Source organism: Stegostoma tigrinum, chromosome 17, assembly GCF_030684315.1.
Source record: "Stegostoma tigrinum isolate sSteTig4 chromosome 17, sSteTig4.hap1, whole genome shotgun sequence".
Lineage (NCBI taxonomy): Eukaryota > Metazoa > Chordata > Chondrichthyes > Orectolobiformes > Stegostomatidae > Stegostoma > Stegostoma tigrinum.
Genome location: NC_081370.1, coordinates 5206757 through 5227023, shown reverse-complemented (window position 1 = coordinate 5227023; position 20267 = coordinate 5206757). Strand labels below are relative to the sequence as shown.

General features: G+C 43.9%; 1 protein-coding gene across 1 annotated transcript in view; it reads left to right on the top strand.

Annotated features, from left to right (window-relative positions):
* The first annotated feature begins 1085 nt into the window (after positions 1 to 1085).
* Positions 1086 to 20267, top strand: part of cracr2b (calcium release activated channel regulator 2B) — a 154106-nt gene continuing 134924 nt past the window's right edge. Inside the window, exons 1-2 of the mRNA XM_048546141.2 lie at positions 1086 to 1313; positions 15545 to 15638. The gene's annotated coding sequence lies outside the window, so the exon portion shown is untranslated. The remainder of the gene's footprint in view (positions 1314 to 15544; positions 15639 to 20267) is intronic.

Here is a 20267-nt window from a genome sequence, read left to right as displayed (position 1 = left end):
GTTCATCTTTCCAGACTGAAGTCTGTAATGGTCATGTCAACTTCTAACATTATAATGCTTTGGTTAGGCCACCCTTAGCATATTTTGTTCCAGTCTGGGTGCCACATTGCAGGAAGGATGAGGAGGCTTTGAAGAGGATGCAGAAGAGGTTTATCAGGATGCTGCCTGGATTAGAGGGTATTGGCTATAGGGAGAGGCTAGAAAAACTCAGGTTGTCTTCTCTGGAGTGATGAGAGCTGAGGGAAGACTTGCTAGAAGTTTATAAAATTATGAGATGCATGGATACGGTTGATGTTCAGGATTATTTTCCCGTACCTGAAATGCCCAATACGAGAGGGCATGCATTCAAGGTGAGAGGGAGATAGTTCAAAGGAGATGTGAGGCGCAAGACATTTTAAAATAAAGAGTGATAGGAGTCTGGAACACGCTGCTAGGGATGGTGGTGGAGGCAGGTACAATAGGTGCATTTAAGAGATTTTTAGATAGGCACATGAATATGCAAGGGATGGAGGGATATGGACCACGGGCAGGCAGAGGGGACTAGTTTAATTTAATGTAATGTTCGGCATAACATCATGGGCCAAAGGGCCCTTTGCTGTGCTGTACTGTTCTATGTGCTGTCAACATATAACTGCACTCTATGGCTCGCACCCAGAGTTCACAGAAAGTCCACTGTTGGAAGCCATGGACATGACTAATAGAGGCCGTTCGGTTCATCGTATCTATAATGGCTTTCAGAAAGTGCTTTTTCAATGAGTGCCATTCTTTCCTGTAACCTGGAATTTTTTTGTTTCTCCTGACACAAATTCCTTTTATTATTGAAACTGCGAACACCAACCTTGCAGGTAGTGCAGATAATAGCAACTAACCGAATAAATGCATTTTCCTCTTCAACTCTCCTCCCCCCAATTGCAATGGTCGCCTGGAATGTAAAGAAAAGTCGCCCATAAATAAATATTCCTATATTAGCAAAGCAATTTAAATGCCATTCAATGCAAATTTGGCATGTAAATAACATGGGGCGAAGCGGCGAGCCTAGGGGAGGGTCATGGCTTTACGAACCAAGTTGTGGATCTTTACGAGGAGTTCAAGCAAAAGCGTCCCAGTGTGCTTAAACACACGCGCACACACAAATGTTTGTCTTTAGCCGCCAGCTTTGTATGGCCCATTTCCGGAAACTGGCAATAATAATCTTTGGCAAACTGAGAGAAGGCTGTAGTTTTGTTTTGGCTGCAGTTTGTCAGTGGGAAAGAGCAAAGAAGACTGCAGACTGTAACCAGCGACAGGTGAAACTCTCTGTCGACTGTTAACAGGTTGGTAATGAATAGCCTAACTACTGTTTACAGTGAATGAGATCTCTCTCTCTCTCTCGTTCCTAGCTGATCTTGGCCAGACCAGTGAAATGGCAATCCTCGTTTTCTGATAATCCTGGTTCTTTTCAGCGTTTCTCTTTCCCCTTGTTGATAATGCCATTTTACGGGTGGATGAAGTGTTATTTCATTGAGTCACAGGACTGCCAGATTACTTGCTGTTTAATTTAGAAGAGTCACACGTTTCCAGGGATTCCCCTCTCGGAATCTGATCCTGGTTCGGAGGTAAATTAATACGTAAAAGTTGATTCTTCCCCCCCACCCCATTTATTTCCATTAATTGTCCACAACGTAGTAAAAACGACGTGCATTGATTTAAAAAAATGACATTTGTAACCGTTTGTGCGCCACGTTTTTCCCCTCTTGCCATTTTTAAGTGTTTCGGAGCTTGAAAAAATGAAGTGAAGGGAACTAAATATTCTTACAGTTTCAAAAAACGTCGAAATTAATCCTTATGGCCAGGAATATGTTTTGCTATATAGTGTGCAGTTTGTTGATAACTTCCTCCTTGTTAGGGGCAGAATTAAGAAGGGGTAAAGATTAAACTCCCAAAGATAATTCGATTTAAATCGAATTGAAGTCCACACTTTTTTACGTGAGACTTTATTTCATTTAGCCACACTAAGTAAAACCCTCAACCCACTGACCTCAGGTCTCCATATTTACACAACCAATTCAAACCCAATGAATGTATTTATCACCGATTCGCTCATTGCTTCTATGTTAGATAATAGTAAAATCACTTAATTTCATTTGATTGAAGTGAACAAAGTGGCAGTTTGCTTGTGAAAGAGTGTTTAGAAAACTTAAATGTTTGCTCGATAGCTGGGCTGGTTTTGGGATGCTGCTGGGGAAGGGGGGTGGGATTTTGAAGCTTGTGAAGTCGACATTGGGCTGCAGGGTTCCCAAGCGGAACGAGTTGCTGTTCCTGCAACCCTTGGGTGGCATCATTGTGGCATGGCAGGAGGTCCATGATGGACATGTTGTCTCAGGAATGGGAGGGGGAGTTAAAATGGTTCATGACTAGGAGGTGCAGTTGTTTATTGTGAACCGAGCGGAGGTGTTCTGCAAAGCGGTTCCCAAGCCTCCGCTTGGTTTCCCCAATGTAGAGGAAGCCACACCGGGTACAGTGGATACAATATAACACATTGGCAGATGTGCAGGTGAACATCTGCTTAATATGGAAAGTCATCTTGGGGCCTGGGATGGGGATGAGGGAGGAGGTATGGGGGCAAGTGTAGCACTTCCTGCGTTTGCAGGGGAAAGTGCCGGGTGGGGTGGGGTTGGAGGGGAGTGTGGAGCGGACAAGGGAGTCATGGGGAGAGTGGTCTCTCCGGAAAGCAGACAAGGGTGGGGATGGAAAAATGTCTTGGGTGGTGGGGTCGGATTGTAGATGGCGGAAGTGTTGGAGGATGATGAGTTGTATCCGGACGTTGGTGGGGTGGTATGTGAGGATGAGGGGGATTGTCTTAGGGTGGTTATTGTGGGGGCGGGGTGTGAGGGATGTGTTGCGGGAAATGCGGGAGACACGGTCAAGGGTGTTCTCAACCACTGCGGGGCGGGAAGTTGCGGTCTTTCAAGAACGCGGCCATCTGGGATGTGCGGGAGTGGAATGCTTCATCCTGGGAGCAGATGTGGCGGAGGTGAAGGAATTGAGAATAGGGTATGGAATTTTTGCAGGGGTGTGGGTGGGAGGAGGTGAATTCTAGGTAGCTGTGGGAGTCGGTGGGCTTGAAATGGACATCAATTTCTAGCTGGTTGCCTGAGATGGAGACAGAGAGGTCCAGGAAGGTGAGGGATGTATTGGAGATGGCCCAGGTGAACTTGAGGTTGGGGTGGAAGGTGTTGGTCAAGTGGATGAACTGTTCGACCTCATCTTGGGAGCAAGAGGCGGCGCCGATACAGTCATCAATGTAACGGAGGAAGAGGTGAGGTTTGGGGCCTGTGTAGGTGCAGAAGAGGGACTGTTCCACGTAACCTACAAAGAGGCAGGCATAGCTTGGGCCCATGCGGGTACCCATGGTCACCTGTTTTGTCTGTAGGAAGTGGGAGGAAGCGAAAGAGAAGTTGTTGAGGGTGAGGACGAGTTCAGCTTGGCAGATGAGGGTGTTGATGGAGGGGGGCTGGTTTGGCTGAAATGTTTGCTATATTGGTTTCATCCAGTTACTCTGAACTCTCCTTTGAATCACTTTTTCTTGTGATGTCATTAGTCATAGTGATCCACAGCACAGTAACAGGCCCTTTGGCCCATCAAATCTATGCTAGTTTAAAAACAATCACCTGACTTTTCTAAGATAATAAAGTGTGAAGCTGGATGAACACAGCAGGCCAAGCAGCATCTCAGGAGCACAAAAGCTGACGTTTCGGTCTGATGAAGGGTCTAGGCCCGAAACGTCAGCTTTTGTGCTCCTGAGATGCTGCTTGACCTGCTGTGTTCATCCAGCTTCACACTTTATTATCTCGGATTCTTCAGCATCTGCAGTTCCCATTATCTCTGATCTCAGTTCAAACCTAACTATTCTAATCCCATTTTCCGCTACTTGACCCATAGCCTTGTGTACCTTGGCATACCCTGTGCACATCAAACTATTTCTCAAATGATGTGAGGGTTTCTGCCTCTACTGCCCTTTAAAGGCAGTGAAAATCCAGATTCCCACAACAGTCCAGGTGAAAAACATATTTCCTCAAGTCCCCTGTAAATGTTTTGCCCCTTACGTTAAATCCATGTCCTCTGGCCATTGATCCTTCCACCAAAAGGAAATTTTTCTTCCTGTCTGTGGCCCTCATTGTTTTGTACACCTTAATCATGTCTTCTTTGCACCCTCACCCAGTCTCCACTGTTCCTAGGAAAACAACTGTGCAGCAATCTGGTAAATCTCCTTTGCACACTCTCCAGTTCATTTACATTCTTCCTATAACATGGAATCCAGATCTGCACATAATATAATTAGTGTAGAATGTTGTGTTGCTGTGTCACCTTGTACTTACATAATGCTTTTAATATACTATAATGATCTTCTGCTCTGGATGGAAACGCAAAGATGAAAAAAACGTATAAAACCAAAAATGCCCGTAAGACTTGGGAACAGAAATAGGCCATTTCCTATTGCATCTGCTCTGCTATGCAGTGAGATCGTGGATAATCTAGTAATCCTTGGCTCCATGTTCCTGCGTTTTTACCCATAATCCTTGATTCCCTTACTGATTGACAATCTCTCAATTTTAGCCTTAATGGCTGAATGCTACAGCCCTGTGCATTATTAGAATTCCACAGATTGACTGACTGCCTTTCTGAGACAAGAAATTCCTGCTCATCTCTGTCCTAATTGGGTGACCCTTATTCTGAGATTTTTGATCACTGGCCCTAGATGGTTCTCCAAGAGTGAAATAACCTCTCCTCATCTGCCGTGTTAAGTTCTCCAGAATCTTATGCTTCACTAAGGTTGCCATTCATTCTTCTACACCTCATTGAGTATAAGCCCAAACTACTTAATCTTGCCTCGTTTTAAAACAAGACACTCCATATCCAGGATCAACCAAGTGAACCTTCACTGGACTGCCTCCAACGCCACTACATCTCCCTTAGATTTGGGAATCCAAACTGTTCGTGACTCTCCAAGCGTAGTCTAACCGATACCTTTGTATGGCTTTAGCAAGACTTCCTTTTTACTCAAATACTCCATTCCCTTTGTACTATAGGCTAACATTCTGTTGACCTTCCCTATTACCTGCGAGCTTTTATGCTCAAATCCCTTGGAGCTGCAGCTTTTTGAAGGTTTTTTCCATTTTAAATAATACTCCATTTGAATAATATTATAATCCTCTATTCCCCCATCAAAGCACCTTTTCCCACAAGTTCCATGTGCCAAGTTTTTCCTCACTGGCTTAACCTGTCCATATCCCTCCTATTTAGCCAACTGCAAACTCGGCTATAGTATATTCACTTACCCCATCCAAGCCATCGATATGTATATTGCAAATAAATAACCTCCAGCACTGATCCTTATGGGACTTCACCAGTAACGGGTTGCCATCCTGACAAATCCGCCCCGCCTTATCCCAGCCGTCTGTCGTCTCTTAGGTAGTCTTCCATCAAAGCTCATATATTGCTCCCAATATTGTGAACGCTTATCTTTATTAAGTATTTTAGCAAATGCCTTCTGGAAATCTGGTGGATCATAACTGTATACTTCCAAATGCTCTGCTATTACATCATTTACAATAGACATAAACTAATTGGCCTATAATTACATTTTTTTGGGTCCGTGCCTTTTTTAAATAAAGGTGTTTGTTGCATTGGCAGTTTTCTCATCCTTAAATGCTTTTCTGCAATTTAAAGGTTCTTGAAGATTTCTACCAGGGTATCCAACATCTCTCTAGCTACTGCCTTTAATATCTTAGGTTCACTCCATTTGGTTCGATGGATCTGACTTTAGCTCAGGTAGATTCCATTATACATGTTTTCTTTCATGATAGTTATTATTTTACTGTCCCCGATTTGCCCCTTGAATATTTAATAATTTTGAAAGGCTGTTAGTGTCTTCTACTCTGAAGACCGAGGCACAGTATTTGTTCAACTGCTCTGCCTGGTTCCCTGTTATCACTTCTTCAACCTGTTCATTGAGGGCCTTATGTCCACTTTTTGTCTTCTCTCTTCTATTTTTGTATTTAAATAACCTCTTGCTGTCCATCTTAATATTGCTTGCAAATTTAGCCTCTTTTCTCCGTCTTTTGGTTTTGGTCATCCTTTGTTGGTTTTTATATTAAACTTTCCTATTCCACTGGTTTATCATCAATCATTGCCACATTGTATGTTTTTTTTCTTTCAATTTGATGCTATCCTTAAGTTTGCTGGTTAACCATAGTTGGCCTACACTCTTCTTGTAACATTCTTTCTCACTAGAGTACATGAGTCATGAACTATTTTTTCTAAATGTCTGCCATTGTTCCTTAACCACATTTGTTGCTAAACACTTTTGCCAGTCCTCTCCATCTAGCTCTGCCATCATTCCTTTGCAATTATCCTTGCTTAAGTTTAGCACAATTGTTTTTAATCCAGGTTACTTTCAAACTGGTTGCGAAGTGGTATCATGTTACAATCACTCTCTCCTAGGGGATATTTTATTTTACTCTGTCATAGTATCTTAAACCTGCCTCATTACACATCATGAGGAAGGTTCGTCTGGTGCTGTAGTAATATTGTTACAGCTGAGCTAGAAGGCCCAATTTTTATTTTAGTGTCCTACTTGCTCCAGTAGCATGCTGTAACATCTCTTAACTAGTTGATTAGAAAATATCCACATTTCACCAGATTTAAAACAGCTTGATGCCTGGCTGGATTCACTTTTTTTTAAAGAAATGTCAGAAATATTCTTTTTCTCATGGTTACCTTTGTTAATTTAAATTTCCCAATCTACATGAAAATTCATGACTAATGTACTGCCATCATTAATGCCCTCATTATCTCCTGATTTATCCTGTCTCCTGCCAGACAACTAATGTGAAGGGGCCTAAAAGCTACTTTTACCAGTATCTCCTTGTCATGTCATTATTTCCACCCAAAATGATTCTTTATCTTCTGACACAAGATCATTTCTTGCTTTCTGCTTATTCTGCTCTGTACTAACAAAAGCACTCACCCCACTGCCCTTTCCATCCTGCCTGTCCTTTTCAGAAGTCACATTGAATATTTTATCCCATCTTTTGATCTCATTCGAACCAAGTCTCTGTAACATCTATATGGTTAATCTTTATTTTTACTATTCATTCATTTATTATGTTCCAAATACTACACACAGTCAACGGTGACCACAAGGGGATTGTTAATTATTGCAAACCTGGATAAGCAAACCTCTATCCTTGCCTGGCCTGGTCAATGTGCAAACTGAGATCCACAACAACATGATTCCCTTGGCTTGTTTACTAAGCCATTTCTGTCAGTGCGTCAAGTACTGTTTGTGCCAGTGACCCACATATTCCATGAAAAAAAAATCCAAAACGCATTGTTACATCAGTTGAACTTTTACATAAGAGACAAAAGCCATCGTCTGTAACATGAAATAAGAACAGGCCTTTTGGCCCCTGAGGCCAAAGGCAACATATGCTTACAACAGACATAATGATGTAAGTTCCTAAGTGATTCTGTTTCTTGACAGTATCAACTCTTCTGCGATTTGACACTTTTCATAGAACTGTAGAATACCCACAGTGTGGAAAGAGGCCATTCAGCCATTGAGTCTGCATCAACTTTCCAAAAAGCATCCCAACCAGAACTAGCCCTCTACCCTATACTAGTAACTCCATGTTTATCATGGCTAATTTACCTAACGTGCACATCTTTGGACCATGGGAGCAAACCAGGACACTTGGGACGAAACCCACACAGACACAGAGAGAACATGCAAGCTCTCCATGGAGAGTCATCCACGACTGGAATCAAACCCAGATCCCTGGTGCAGTAAGGTAGCAATGCTAACCACTGAGCCACTCAATTATCTCTCATTTGTAACATGAGATTTTTATGGTGCTTGCCTAACTGTTCTGGAAGATATTTATGAATAGAATCTGTGTCCTTTTCAATCTGTTATAAGTCTCCCTGCCTCTTACAAAATTGCTTAATTTAAGTTGAGAACCTTAGTGATTTTCACAGTTCCCTTGTTGTGTATTGGAACCAGTAAGTCTCCTGGAGTGTACTGGCTGGTGATCAGGGTCCAGGGGATGTGTTCTAGTCTGAATCGCTTCTAAAGAAGTTAGCCTAAGACTAAGGTGACTAACTGCCATGATTAATGTCACTTTTTCAGCCTGTATTTTTGTTTTCTTATTGTTGAAAATGAGCAGCAAGTGGGAATGCATCTCAGAATTATGTAGTGATGGCTCACATTTGGACCAGAATTTATCACAGGAACAGTAAACAAAATTTAGAATTCCTATTTCCACATTTTAGTAGTGGGGCAAGGGGCAGAGACAATATGAATGAGTTTTAACTCTGATACTGAATGAAGTTTAGACCAGCTAATGTGTATGTAAATTCTGTTTGAAAGCCTGCTCGACGAACTCCCCAAAACCTCACTGTGGTATCAGCATTCTGAATTGTGATGCTCTGTGCTCTACCAGAAATGCCCTGGAATTGTTGACTAGTTTCTAATAAATGCTGGGAGTTCAAGTTGACGCTCTTATTTTGCAAAATGTTGAGTTTGTATTGCTATGACCTCTGATTTCATTTGTTCCTGTGAACATAAGCTGCAGACTCTTGTAAATTTGTATCACTTACATTCAAAATCTACTGCAACAACTTGTATTTACGTAACACCATTTGAATATAATAAAATTTCCCAAGCTGATTCATAGTGGCACTTTAAAACTGAGTACCACATCAAACTACTTAATTTATTGGAGCAAAAAACTAGTTGAAGAGTTTTAGGAGATAATGGGAACTGCAGATGCTGGAGAGGTGAGAAGATGAACAGGTTAGGGAGGCGGAGACAAGCTGGGCTGGTTTTGGGATGCAGTGGGGGGAGGGGATGAGCTGGGCTGGTTTTGGGATGCACTCTCAGTTGAAAGCAAAACGGGCAGCCCTCCGCTCCCTCCGCTCCAACCCCAAACTTACCATAAAGCCCGCAGACAAGGGAGGTGCAGTGGTAGTATGGCACACTGTCCTCTACATCCCCGAGGCCAAACGCCAACTCTCCGACACCACCTCCGACCGCCCCCTGGATCATGACCCCACCCCCAAGCACCAAACCATCATCTCCAATACCATCCATGACCTCATCACCTCTGGTGACCTCCCACCCACAGCCTCCAACCTCATCGTTCCCCAACCCCACACCACCTGCTTCTATCTCCTTCCAAAAATCCACAAACCTGCCTGCCCTGGTCGACCTATTGTCTCCACCTGCTCCTGCCCCGTCAAACTCATCTCCACCTATCTGGACTCCATTTTCTCCCCCTTGGTCCAGGAACTCCCTACCTACGTCCGTGACACCATCCACACCCTCCACCTCCTCCAGCACTTCCAATTCCCTGGCCCCCAACACCTCATTCTCACCATGGACGCCCAGTCCCTATACACTTGCGTTCCCCATGCAGATGGCCTCAAGGCCCTCCGCTTCTTCCTGTCCCGCAGGCACGACCAGTCCCCCTCCACCGACACCCTCGTCCGCCTAGCCGAAATTGTCCTCACCCTCAACAACTTCTCTTTCGCTTCCTCCCACTTCCTACAGACAAAGGGGGTGGCCATGGGTACCTGCATGGGCCCAAGCTATGCCTGCCTCTTTGTAGATTATGTGGAACAGTCCCTCTTCCACAACTACACAGGGCCCAAACCTCACCTCTTCCTCCGTTACATTAATGACTGTATCGGCGCCTCCTCTTGCTCCCAAGAGGAGCTTGAACAGTTCATCCACTTAACCAACACCTTCCACCCCAACCTCAAGTTCACCTGGGCCATCCCCAACACATCCCTCACCTTCCTGGACCTCTCTGTCTCCATCTCAGGCAACCAGCTGGAAACTGACATCCATTTCAAGCCCACCGACTCCCACAGCTACCTAGAATACATCTCCTCCCACCCACGCTCCTGCAAAAATTCCATCCCCTATTCCCAATTCCTTCACCTCCGCCGCATCTGCTCCCAGGATGAAGCATTCCACTCCCGCACATCCGATCTCGCCGCGTTCTTCAAGGACCGCAACCCCCCCCCCCCACCCCCGCAGTGGTCGAGAACACGCTTGACCGTGTCTCCCACATTTTCCATAACACATCCCTCACACCCCGTTCCCGCAATAACCACCCTGAGAGAATCCCCCTCGTCCTCACATACCACCCCACCAACCTCCGGATTCAACGCATCATCCTCCGACACTTCTGCCATCTACAATCTGACCCCACCACCCATTCATTTTTCCATCCCCACCCTTGTCTGCTTTCCGGAGAGACCACTCTCTCTGTGACTCCCTTGTCCGCTCCAAACTCCCCTCCAACCCCACCCCACCCGGCACCTTCCCCTGCAACCGCAGGAAGTGCTACACTTGCCCCCACACTTCCTACCTCACCGCCATCCCAGGCCCCAAGGTGACTATCCATATTAAGCAGATGTTCACCTGCACATCTGCCAATGTAGTATACTGTATCCGTTGTACCTGGTGTGGCCTCCTCTACATTGGAGAAACCAAGCGGAGGCTTGGGGACCGCTTCGCCGAACATCTCTGCTCGGTTCGCAATAAACAACTGCACCTCCCAGTCGCAAACCATTTTAACTCCACCTCTCATTCCTTAGACAACAAGCCTATCATGGGCCTCCTGCAGTGCCACAAGGAACAGTAACTCATATTCCGCTTGGGAACTCTGTAGCCCAATGGTATCATTGTGGACTTCACAAGCTTCAAAATCTCCCCTTCCCCCACTGAATCACAAAACCAGCCCAGCTCGTCCCCGCCTCCCTAACCTGTTCTTCTTCTCACCTATCCCATCCTCCCACCTCAAGCTGCACCTCCATTTCCCACCTAACAACCTCATCCTGCATCCTTTACCTTCCGTCCTCCCTGGACTGACCTATCCCCTCCTCTCCACCTATCTCTCCTCTATCCATCTTTTGTCCACCTCTCCCTCTGTCCCTATTTATTCCAGAACCCTCTCCCATCCCCCACTCTGATCAAGGGTCTAGGCCCAAAACGTCAGCTTTTGTGTTCCTGAGATGCTGCTTGGCCTGCTGTGTTCAACCAGCTCCACACTTTGTTATCTTGAGTTTTAGGAAATGTTTTGAAGGAGGAGGAAGAGAAGTAAAATTGTTTAGAGTGGGAATGTGAGGTCCGAGCAGCTCAGAGGCTAGACCTGCAAAAATGCAGCTATCTCTGGGTATTGTTTGGGGGAGGAGAGAAGAGGTGGTGGTTTGGATGTTGTTCTCGGGAAGATTAGGAGATGAATGATGAATTTAGGAATTTGAAACCAAGGGTGAGAATTTTTGAATTGATGTTGCTTAACTGTCGGAGCCAGTGTTGGTCAGCAACTGGGGAGGCAATGGCCTAGTGGTATTATCGCTGGACTGTTAGTCTAGAGACCCAGCTAATGTTTTGGGAGTCTGGGTTCGAATCCCGCCACAGCAGATGGTGGAATTTGAATTCGATAGATTCTTAATTCCAGATATTTAATGACGACCATAAATCCATTGTCAATTGTTCATCGTCATGGGAAGACCCATCTGGTTCACTGAAGTCCTTCAGGGAGGAAAACTGTCATCCTTACCTGGTCTGGTCTACATGCAGGTCCAGACCTACAGCAGTGTGTTGACTCTGAACTGCCCTCTGGACAAATAGGGATGGGCAATAAATGCTACCTGGCCAGCAACACCCTCATCCAGTGAATGAATAAAGAAAAAATGCTTAGGAGTGAAAGGTGAACGGGATGAGGCATGGGTTAAGAGACAGTTTGTACACGGTAGTCCTGATGTGATCTCACCAGTACCCTACATAACCTTCTTAATTCTGTATTCAATTCCCATCACAAAATGGCAGATGTCTTTTCCCTAGGGTGGTCGATTTCAAGATTAGAGGTCTTTAAGGTGAGAAGAGAAAGATTTTAAGACATGAGGGGCAACTATACTTTTTACATGGAATGGTTCGTGTGTGGAATGAACTTCCAGCTTAAGTGGTAGATGCAGTTATGGTTTACAATATTTGAAAAGATGTTTTGGATAAGTGCGTGAATAAGAAATGTTTTTGGAAGGCTATGGTCCAAGTGCAAGCAGTTGGGATTTGTTTGGCTGGGGGCTGGTTGGACGGAAGGACCTATTTCCATGCTATTTGACTCTGATGACCTCAAGCTTTTGAATAGTTGAACGTGGGACACTGAGCAGAAGCAAGTTTAAAGTAAATCCACCTGGTTGCTGAGAGTGTAGGCTCATGCGTGGAGAATGATTGCTTGTGTCAAAAAAAGTCAGTGCCCTTGCAACAACTTTAGTTGCTGCTTTGGGAGAAAGTTATGGGGGGGGGGGGGAAAGGAAAGCTTTATTTATTATTGATCTATTCTTGGAAATTGGGTGCAATGGCTTTTGTGCAACCTGCAGGGAAGCTTCGTTTGAAATAGTACTAGCTGAAGATTGGGCTTATTTTTTTCTTTCTTTTGGATTCAAAGCCACCATCCGTGCTCCCTATGAATCCTATTCCTTGCTGATTTCACAGGATTGTGGCATTAGATTCATGGATCAGGAAAGAGAAAATCATTCTCTTCACCTGCCATGACCACTGAAAATTTGCGGACTTAAAAAAAGATCTGTACTTCTCCCTATAACATGCTGAACATCTGATTTCAAAAATATTTGAAGATGAATGAAAGCACTTACAGCAAAAAATTACAAATACTGGTGATCTGAAAGAATCAACAAGAAATGCTGAGTATACTCAAAAACAAGAAGCATCTGCTTGTTTTTTTTTGTTAGCTTGGTCATTTACCTGACACTTTGTTTCTCTTGCCGCAGATAATGTCTGATGCGCTGAGAATTTCCAGCATTTTCTATTTTAATGAAAGCTCCTTCCACCTCCTCCCGGCCAATAAGACTTCATCCCTGAAAGAGCTCCACAGAGGCCGATATCCCATCATCGTTATCCTTTATTTTCACATGAATAGTACATGACACTGACCCAACTGGCTCAGAGCCAGCACCTCAAGCGAGTATAACCTCTGACTCTCTCAGCCAGGGCTCCCTAATTGGACAAGGTTAACAGCATCGATCAGGGAACACATTTTGAGGCTCACCCGGCTATCTTCATTCCAATCACTACAACCCCATCAAAACTTTCATGCAAAACTTGTAACTAGTCCAAATGAACTGGCATAATATCTGCAGAACAACAGGAAAGAAGTTACACTCTTCAGAGTATTTCTGCAACTTCCCTGTTTTAAAGATATTCCCTCTCTGTGTTTCGTTTTGACATGAGTTATTCAATGGATCCACTTGAATCCTGTACCATGGTATCCTCTAGGTATCTTCATTCATGGATGTCTTGGTGCAGAGGGTAGCATCTCTACCTCTGAGCCAGAAGTTTTGGTTTATGGCCTAAATCCAGGCTTAACAGGCTGGGCAGGGGCCTCTACAACATAGCCAAGTAAGGTGAGCATGAATTTGTTTTGGGTAATGGTCAGCAAGAAAAGCAAGGGTGGGGACTGTGAGTGAGGCAGGTAAGAGGACTCAGAGGGAAGGAACCCAGGGACCTCAGCCTTTGATTTCCTTTTTTCCAACAGGTTGGAAGTTCTTTCAGCTTGTCTGGACAAGAATAAGGGCTACAGGGTGGGCTTAACAGACCATGGTGCAGGAAGCTATTTGAATGGGAGTGCAAGAAGAAATATAGTGGCAGTAGGCCCCAGTATAGTGGGAAAGATTATTAATGTTCTCCTGCAACAAAGGTTGAGACTTTTGAAGTTAGTTTAGCCAGCTAAATGCCAGGGTTAAGAACATTTGCTTAAGCCTAGAGAGGAACTTAGTAGGAGGAGGTTCGGTCATAATGGTACATATAGACATAAAGGGATGTGTCAGAATATAGATACATTCCAAGAGAGGAAAATTTTAAGTGTAAGACCCACCATCAGTGCTTTACAAAAAGTTGAAGATGGTATCACATTTGAAGAGAAAAACATACAATTGCACAAAAAAAGGAGTGTGAGAGGTTAGAAAATTGGACAAAATATAAATTACAGTGAGGAATGAAGAAAAGATTTTATCAGAGAGTAAAAATTAGAATATGAGAGAAAGTTAACCAGAAGTATAAAAGTAGACAGTGTCCATAAATATGTAAAAGATGAAAATAGTTAACAAAGTGAGCATTGGGCCTATGAGATGTGAGTCTGGATGATTAATAACAGAAAGTAAGGAGATGGCAGATGGATTAAACAGGCATTTTACTTTGGCCAGTACAATGTAGGAAACCAGTATCATCTCAGAAATAGCTGTAAATCAGGAAATGGAAAGAAGAGAGAAACTCCAGAAAATTCCAATCACCAGAGAAATTGTACTGAACAAATTGTTGAAAGTAGATGGACATGTACCCAAGTTTTGATGGGGTTTTGTCCCTGGTTATTAAAGAAGTGGCTAGTGAGGTAGTTAGTTAGTTAGTTAGTTTTAATTTGCTATAACTCTCTTGACTTAATCAGAAGTCACATGACACCAAGTTATAGTCCAACGGGTTTATCTGAAATCACGAGCTATCAGAGCACTGCTCCTTTGTCACCTGGTCTAAACAGTGACAAATTGTCGCACACTGAAATGTAGGAGGATACCAGTGTGCAAGCATAAGAATCACAAAGTTTTATAGACAGATACAGCAAGTGTATAATCAAAGGCAATAAAATGCTTCTGTTTATTGCATGAGGAATTGAGTAAAAGACTATGAAGGTCATGCTTCACCATAGATGATATTGATGTAACCACATCTAGATTAGTGTGTACGATATTGGTCAACATATTTGAGGAAGAATGTAAATATGTTGGAATCAGTTTGAAGAGTGTTTAAGAAAATTATAGCTGAATTGGGCTAGTTGACAGGAGGAATGGTTGAACAGACAAACTTTGTACCTTTTGGAGTTTGGAAAAGCAAGGGCTGACTTGATTGAAACATCAAGATCCATCAGTAACTTATGTAGGGTAAACGTGAAAAGGATGTCTCCCTGAGAGGAATCCTAGAACAAGGTCTTTGTTCAAAAAACCAGGGCATGCCCATTTAAGACCAAGATGAGGAGAAACTTTTTCTTTCCCTTCCTGAGAATCATGAGAAATTTGGAATGCTCTTAAAGGCCGTAGAAGCAAAGTCTTTGATTTGTTTTGTGTGTGCTGGATAAACCCTTGATAAGCAAGGAGGTGAAAGGTTATCTTAGGTAAACACAAATGTGGAGCAATAAGATTGGTTATGACTTTTATTGAATGGTGCAGCAAACCCCCCTGGGATGAATGGCCTGCTTCTCCTAATGTGTATATTTGTGTGGACTCTGTTGGCAAGGGGGTTTGGTTGTTTTGTTCAGTTGGCTTGGCTGACCAACGTGGAGTTCGATTTCCTGTTCAGCTGGTCACCACATTGCACTGCACATGTTCTAGGCCTTGGCACTTTGAGTCGGTCCTGTCTTTGGGCAGAGAACTAGAGGCACTGCTGAGACTGTTGGCATAATATTTTGCACTTTTTTTTTCCTAGTAGCCCACGTTGAAGACTGACCTTCACTGAAACTGGGCGGATACAAATCTTTTCAGTGGTTTCATCGAGCTGGCTTACCTTATTCTAAGGAAAGGTAAATAGGTGTTGGCATTTACACACAACAGGTGCAGCAGAGGAATGTGGTCACCTGATCTTCACAAACCTGTTGTTGTTACAAAAGGCTACAATTGACATTTCCTGCTCGTTACTATAGCCTGATGTCAAAGCAAACAGATTTCCTTAAGCTGGAAAGGAATCACAACGAGAGTGTTGCTAGGCAGCAAAGAAGGATTGGAGCATAAAAGAATCATGAGTAAATGTTGGATGTGATAGGAGGTGTCACCATTTCTTTTAAAAAGCTGCTTGAGACAAATTCGATTTTTTTGTCGCTCTGTGTCGAAGTGCTTTATGCCTGTTTCTACTTTTTTTTAAAAATAGCAAATTTATAAAATCCGTTGTTGTAAAGGTCATTGAAACCCATTGTTCACCAGTATCCACTAATCTTTAGCCACTAACCAGCTTCCTTGAACCCTGGCCCTGACACCACTCTCTCCTTTCGCTGATATTAATTTCTAGGTTTGCAAGCCATCCATTTAAATGTATCAAACAGCAATTATATAATCTTCTTGGTGCCTTTTCAATATTGTCCTCCCCCTGTCATGCAGAAATGTCTATTTTGCAGCCAACTTGTTTTCACTTATATTGTCTGCATCACCTGGAGATTATTTGATTTAATGAATACAGTGCCATGAGAAACTGACTAAACTTGTGATAGAGAAAAAAAGAAACACAATTCCAAGATAACAAAGTGTAGAGCTGGATGACCACAGCAGGCCAAGCAGCATCAGAGGAGAAGATAAGTGGAGAGGAGACAGACAAGTTAAAGAGGCGGGGATGGAGCCAGTAGAGGAGAGTGTAGGTGGGGAGATAGGGAAGGGATAGGTCAGTCCAGGGAGAACGGACAGGTTAAGGGGGTGGGGTGAGGTTAGAAGGTACGAAATGGTGGTGGGGCTTGAGGTGGGAGGAGGGGATAGGTGGGAGGAAGATCAGGTTAGGGAGGTGGGGGCAAGCTAGGCTGGTTTTGGGATGCCATAGGGGGTGGGGGGATTTTGAAGCTTGTGAAATCCACGTTGATACCAACGGGCTGCAGGGCTCCCAAGTGGAATATGATTTGCTGGTCCTGCAACCTATGGGTGGCATCGTTGTGGCACTGCAGGAGGTCCAGGATGGACATGTTGTCTGAGGAATGGGAGGGGGAGTTGAAATGGTTTGCAACTGGGAGGTGTAATTGTTCATTGCGAACCGAGCATAGGTTTTCTGCAAAGAGATCCCCAAGCCTCCGCTTGGTTTCCCCAATGTAGAGGAAGCCACAGCAGATGCAATATATCATATTGGCAGATGTGCAGGTGAACATCTGCTTGATGTGGAAAGTCTTCTTGGGGCCTGGGATGGGGGTGAGGGAGGAGGTGTGGGGGCAAATGTAGCACTTCCTGAGGTTGCAGGGGAAGGTGCCGGGTGTGTGGGGTTGGAGGGGAGTTTGGAGCAGATAAGGGAGTCATGGAGAGAGTGGTCCCTCCCGAAAGCAGACAAGGGTGGGGAGATAAAATTGTCTGGCGGTGGGGTCGGATTGCAGATGGCGGAATTGTCGGAGGATGATGCGCTGAATCCGGAGGTTGGTGGGGTGGTACGTGAGGATGAAGAGGATTCTCATTTGGTGGTTATTGTGGGGACGGGGTGCGAGGGATGAGTTGCAGGAGATACAGCCGACCACTGCGGGGGGGATGTTGCGGTCCTTGACAAACGAGGACAGCTGAGATGTATTGGAGTGGAATGCCTCATCCTGGGGGCCGATGTGGTGGAGGCGAAAGAATTGGGAATAGAGGATGGAACTTTTGCAGGAAGGTGGGGGGGAGGAGGTGTATTCTAGGTAGCTGTGGGAGTTGGTGGGCTTGAAATGGATATTGGTTTCTCGGTGGTTGCCTGAGATGGAGACAGAGAGGTCCAGGAAACTGAGGGAGGTATTGACATTTGGCCCTACCAGCGCTGGTGGTGGGAAGAAGTAGCCTCAATAAAAACTCTGTAAGATCAGGTTCAAAGTCCCTGGAATACAGTCAGTGGAGAGCATGAGCGGTGTGACTCATTATCTGAAGTAATAACTCTTGAATGATTGCAGGGGTGGCTCGCCACTTCCTGAAAGTTGTCATTTTCCATTACATTAGACTCTCCAGCAGGGAGGTAAAATTAACTTAGTGGAATTCCTGCTGAAAAGAAGTAATAAACACCTCCTTTCTAAATGTAGATTGCCCTTAAGGTACCCAATTCATCAAGCCATTGGATTGAATTCGGACATTTATTTGGGCTAATCGAAACTTTGGAATGTTTGGTGTAAAATTTGATGAGCATACCTTTTTATTTGCCAGGAGATATAATGGTTAGCAATGTGGCCTCGTTTTGGATGCATTCTGTACTGCCATGAATTGGTACTCCTTGCTTGACTACAGTGCAACCCTGGATCAGAGGGGATTTTCCCAATTTCCTCAGTATAGAGTAAATTAGGGCCTTCAGTCAGGCTTGGAGATATCCCTGGGAATTTTGTTTTGTCACCTCCCACCTTCTTCCGGCCCACTGCACTTTTTTTTAACCCTCTCCATTATTTTTATAATCAAGAGAAAGCGAAGTTCCGTGAACACAGCCTGAAATTGTTTCTATAGACTCTTAATGACCCTTAATCACTCAAGAAATGTAGATGCTCTGCTTTCACCCCTGCATGAAGACTAATTACCTGTGGACGTGTTAGTTCAAAGGAGAAAGCAGCACAACTTTTAAGGGCTAATCTCACTTTATCTCACTTGAACTAAGAGGCATATAGCCTCAAACCCAAAGGGTTGTGAATCGGTGGAGTTCCCTGCCCAGTGAAGCAGCTGAGGCGAAGGTAGATTTTTGGACAGCAAAGAAATTAAAGGTTATAGTGAGCGGGAGGGTAAGTGGAACTGTGTCCCCGAAAAAGACCAGCCATGATTTTTATTGAATGGTGGAGCAGGCTCGAGGGGCCAGATGGCCTACCTCTGCTCCTATTTCTTATGTTCTTGTGTCATGTTCTTGTTCCAGATCGTTTCAATTAAAGTGGTCACGTTTCGCCCAACTCTTCCCGACTCTCTTTCATCTTACAGTTTTCTTCCACACACGTTGCTATTCTAGATCCAGGGAGCTGTAACCTCTGCCCTGCCAAATATTTTTCGATAGGCGAAAAAGACAAACCATCCCTTGAGGGAATCCAAGATAATAAAATGTGAGGCTGGACGAACACAGCAGGCCAAGCAGCATCTCAGGAGCACAAGTGCCCCTGAGATGCTGCTTGGCCTGCTGTGTTCGTCCAGCCTCACATTTTATTATCTTGGAATCTCCAGCATCTGCAGTTCCCATTATCCTTGAGGGAATCCATTGTATGCACATCTAGGTCATTGAGGTTTAGGAATCAAAGTTATGATGTTGTGACAAGAGCAAATTTATTTTTTAAATTTTAAAGACTGACTAGCTAATTGTTTTCTGAATTGAATTTTAGCGTACAGTTATTTTTAGGCTTATTAACACTTGCACGAGAAGGAATAACTTGTGAGCATTCCAGTTCTGCTAGGGTTCTGTCTATTGACTATTCGGGAGGTGCCTCTATTATTTTTCATTTGTATCTTCCCTAAAGAAAAATATTTGTCAGTGGCATCTGGTCCTCAGCTTTGCCAGTGCTCTTGGGTCTGAGTACTTGCTGAACAAGGTACATAATCCTTTCTGAAATTGCTTATCTCTTGAGCTGAAGACGCCCAAATCAAAGGGTCAAACGTGTAAAATGTCAAAATGCCCCAAGCTGTTCTGAAACAATACTGAATGTGGGAATGCTGCTATCCTTTTTCTATTGTTTAAAACAAAATGCAGTAGACTCAGTTTGTCTTTTTTTTGTTTTCATAGTATCCTCTGTAAAATGTGGAAATACGTGATGTGAAGTAGAATGTTGGGTTAAGGCAGCAAAACAAATGATGTCTACCAGAATTTGCGGTCACGAATAGGATACTGAGCTGTGTTTTAACAGTCGGAGGTGTAGCGTAAGAGTCACAGATTGGTATTGAGAAAGCATGGAAGCAAAAGGGCTTTTTTCCTCAGATTTATTTTAATGGAAGAGATGTCTTCTAATGGTAAACTGATAATATTAAGATCGCTAGTCCTTTTTAGCGTGATATTACTTTAAATCACTTGGGGTTATACTTTTCTCTGCAAAATGAGAATGTCCCAGTTAATAGTTACTGCTGCCACAATGAGATTGAATTTAATCCTACGGTCATGAGTCTTATTTAAAATGGATGGAAAATACCAGCAGAGTAGGGCTGGCCCTTTCAACTGGAAGATACCATTATGTTGCAGTTTTGTTGCCTATCAATAAGAGAGATCTGCAAGCTCTTCTTTTGGATGCTTATCTTGATTAAGAAGATATTTACAGTTTAAATTTCTATTGCCGCTGTTACTAATTAAGAGATCGAGGCGCAGGTGCCAGCATTGACTGAATGCAATTACAAATCTATGCCTGTTGTACCATGTGGTCAACTGTGGGCTTTTCCATGCTGCCAGCACTGCTGTTGGATTGCTGGGCATCGTGCAGGGGAACCTCACCACTCTAAGTCAATTCAATGTGGGTGAAAACATTCTGCCAGCCGACCAGCCCTTTAACCGTGGGATC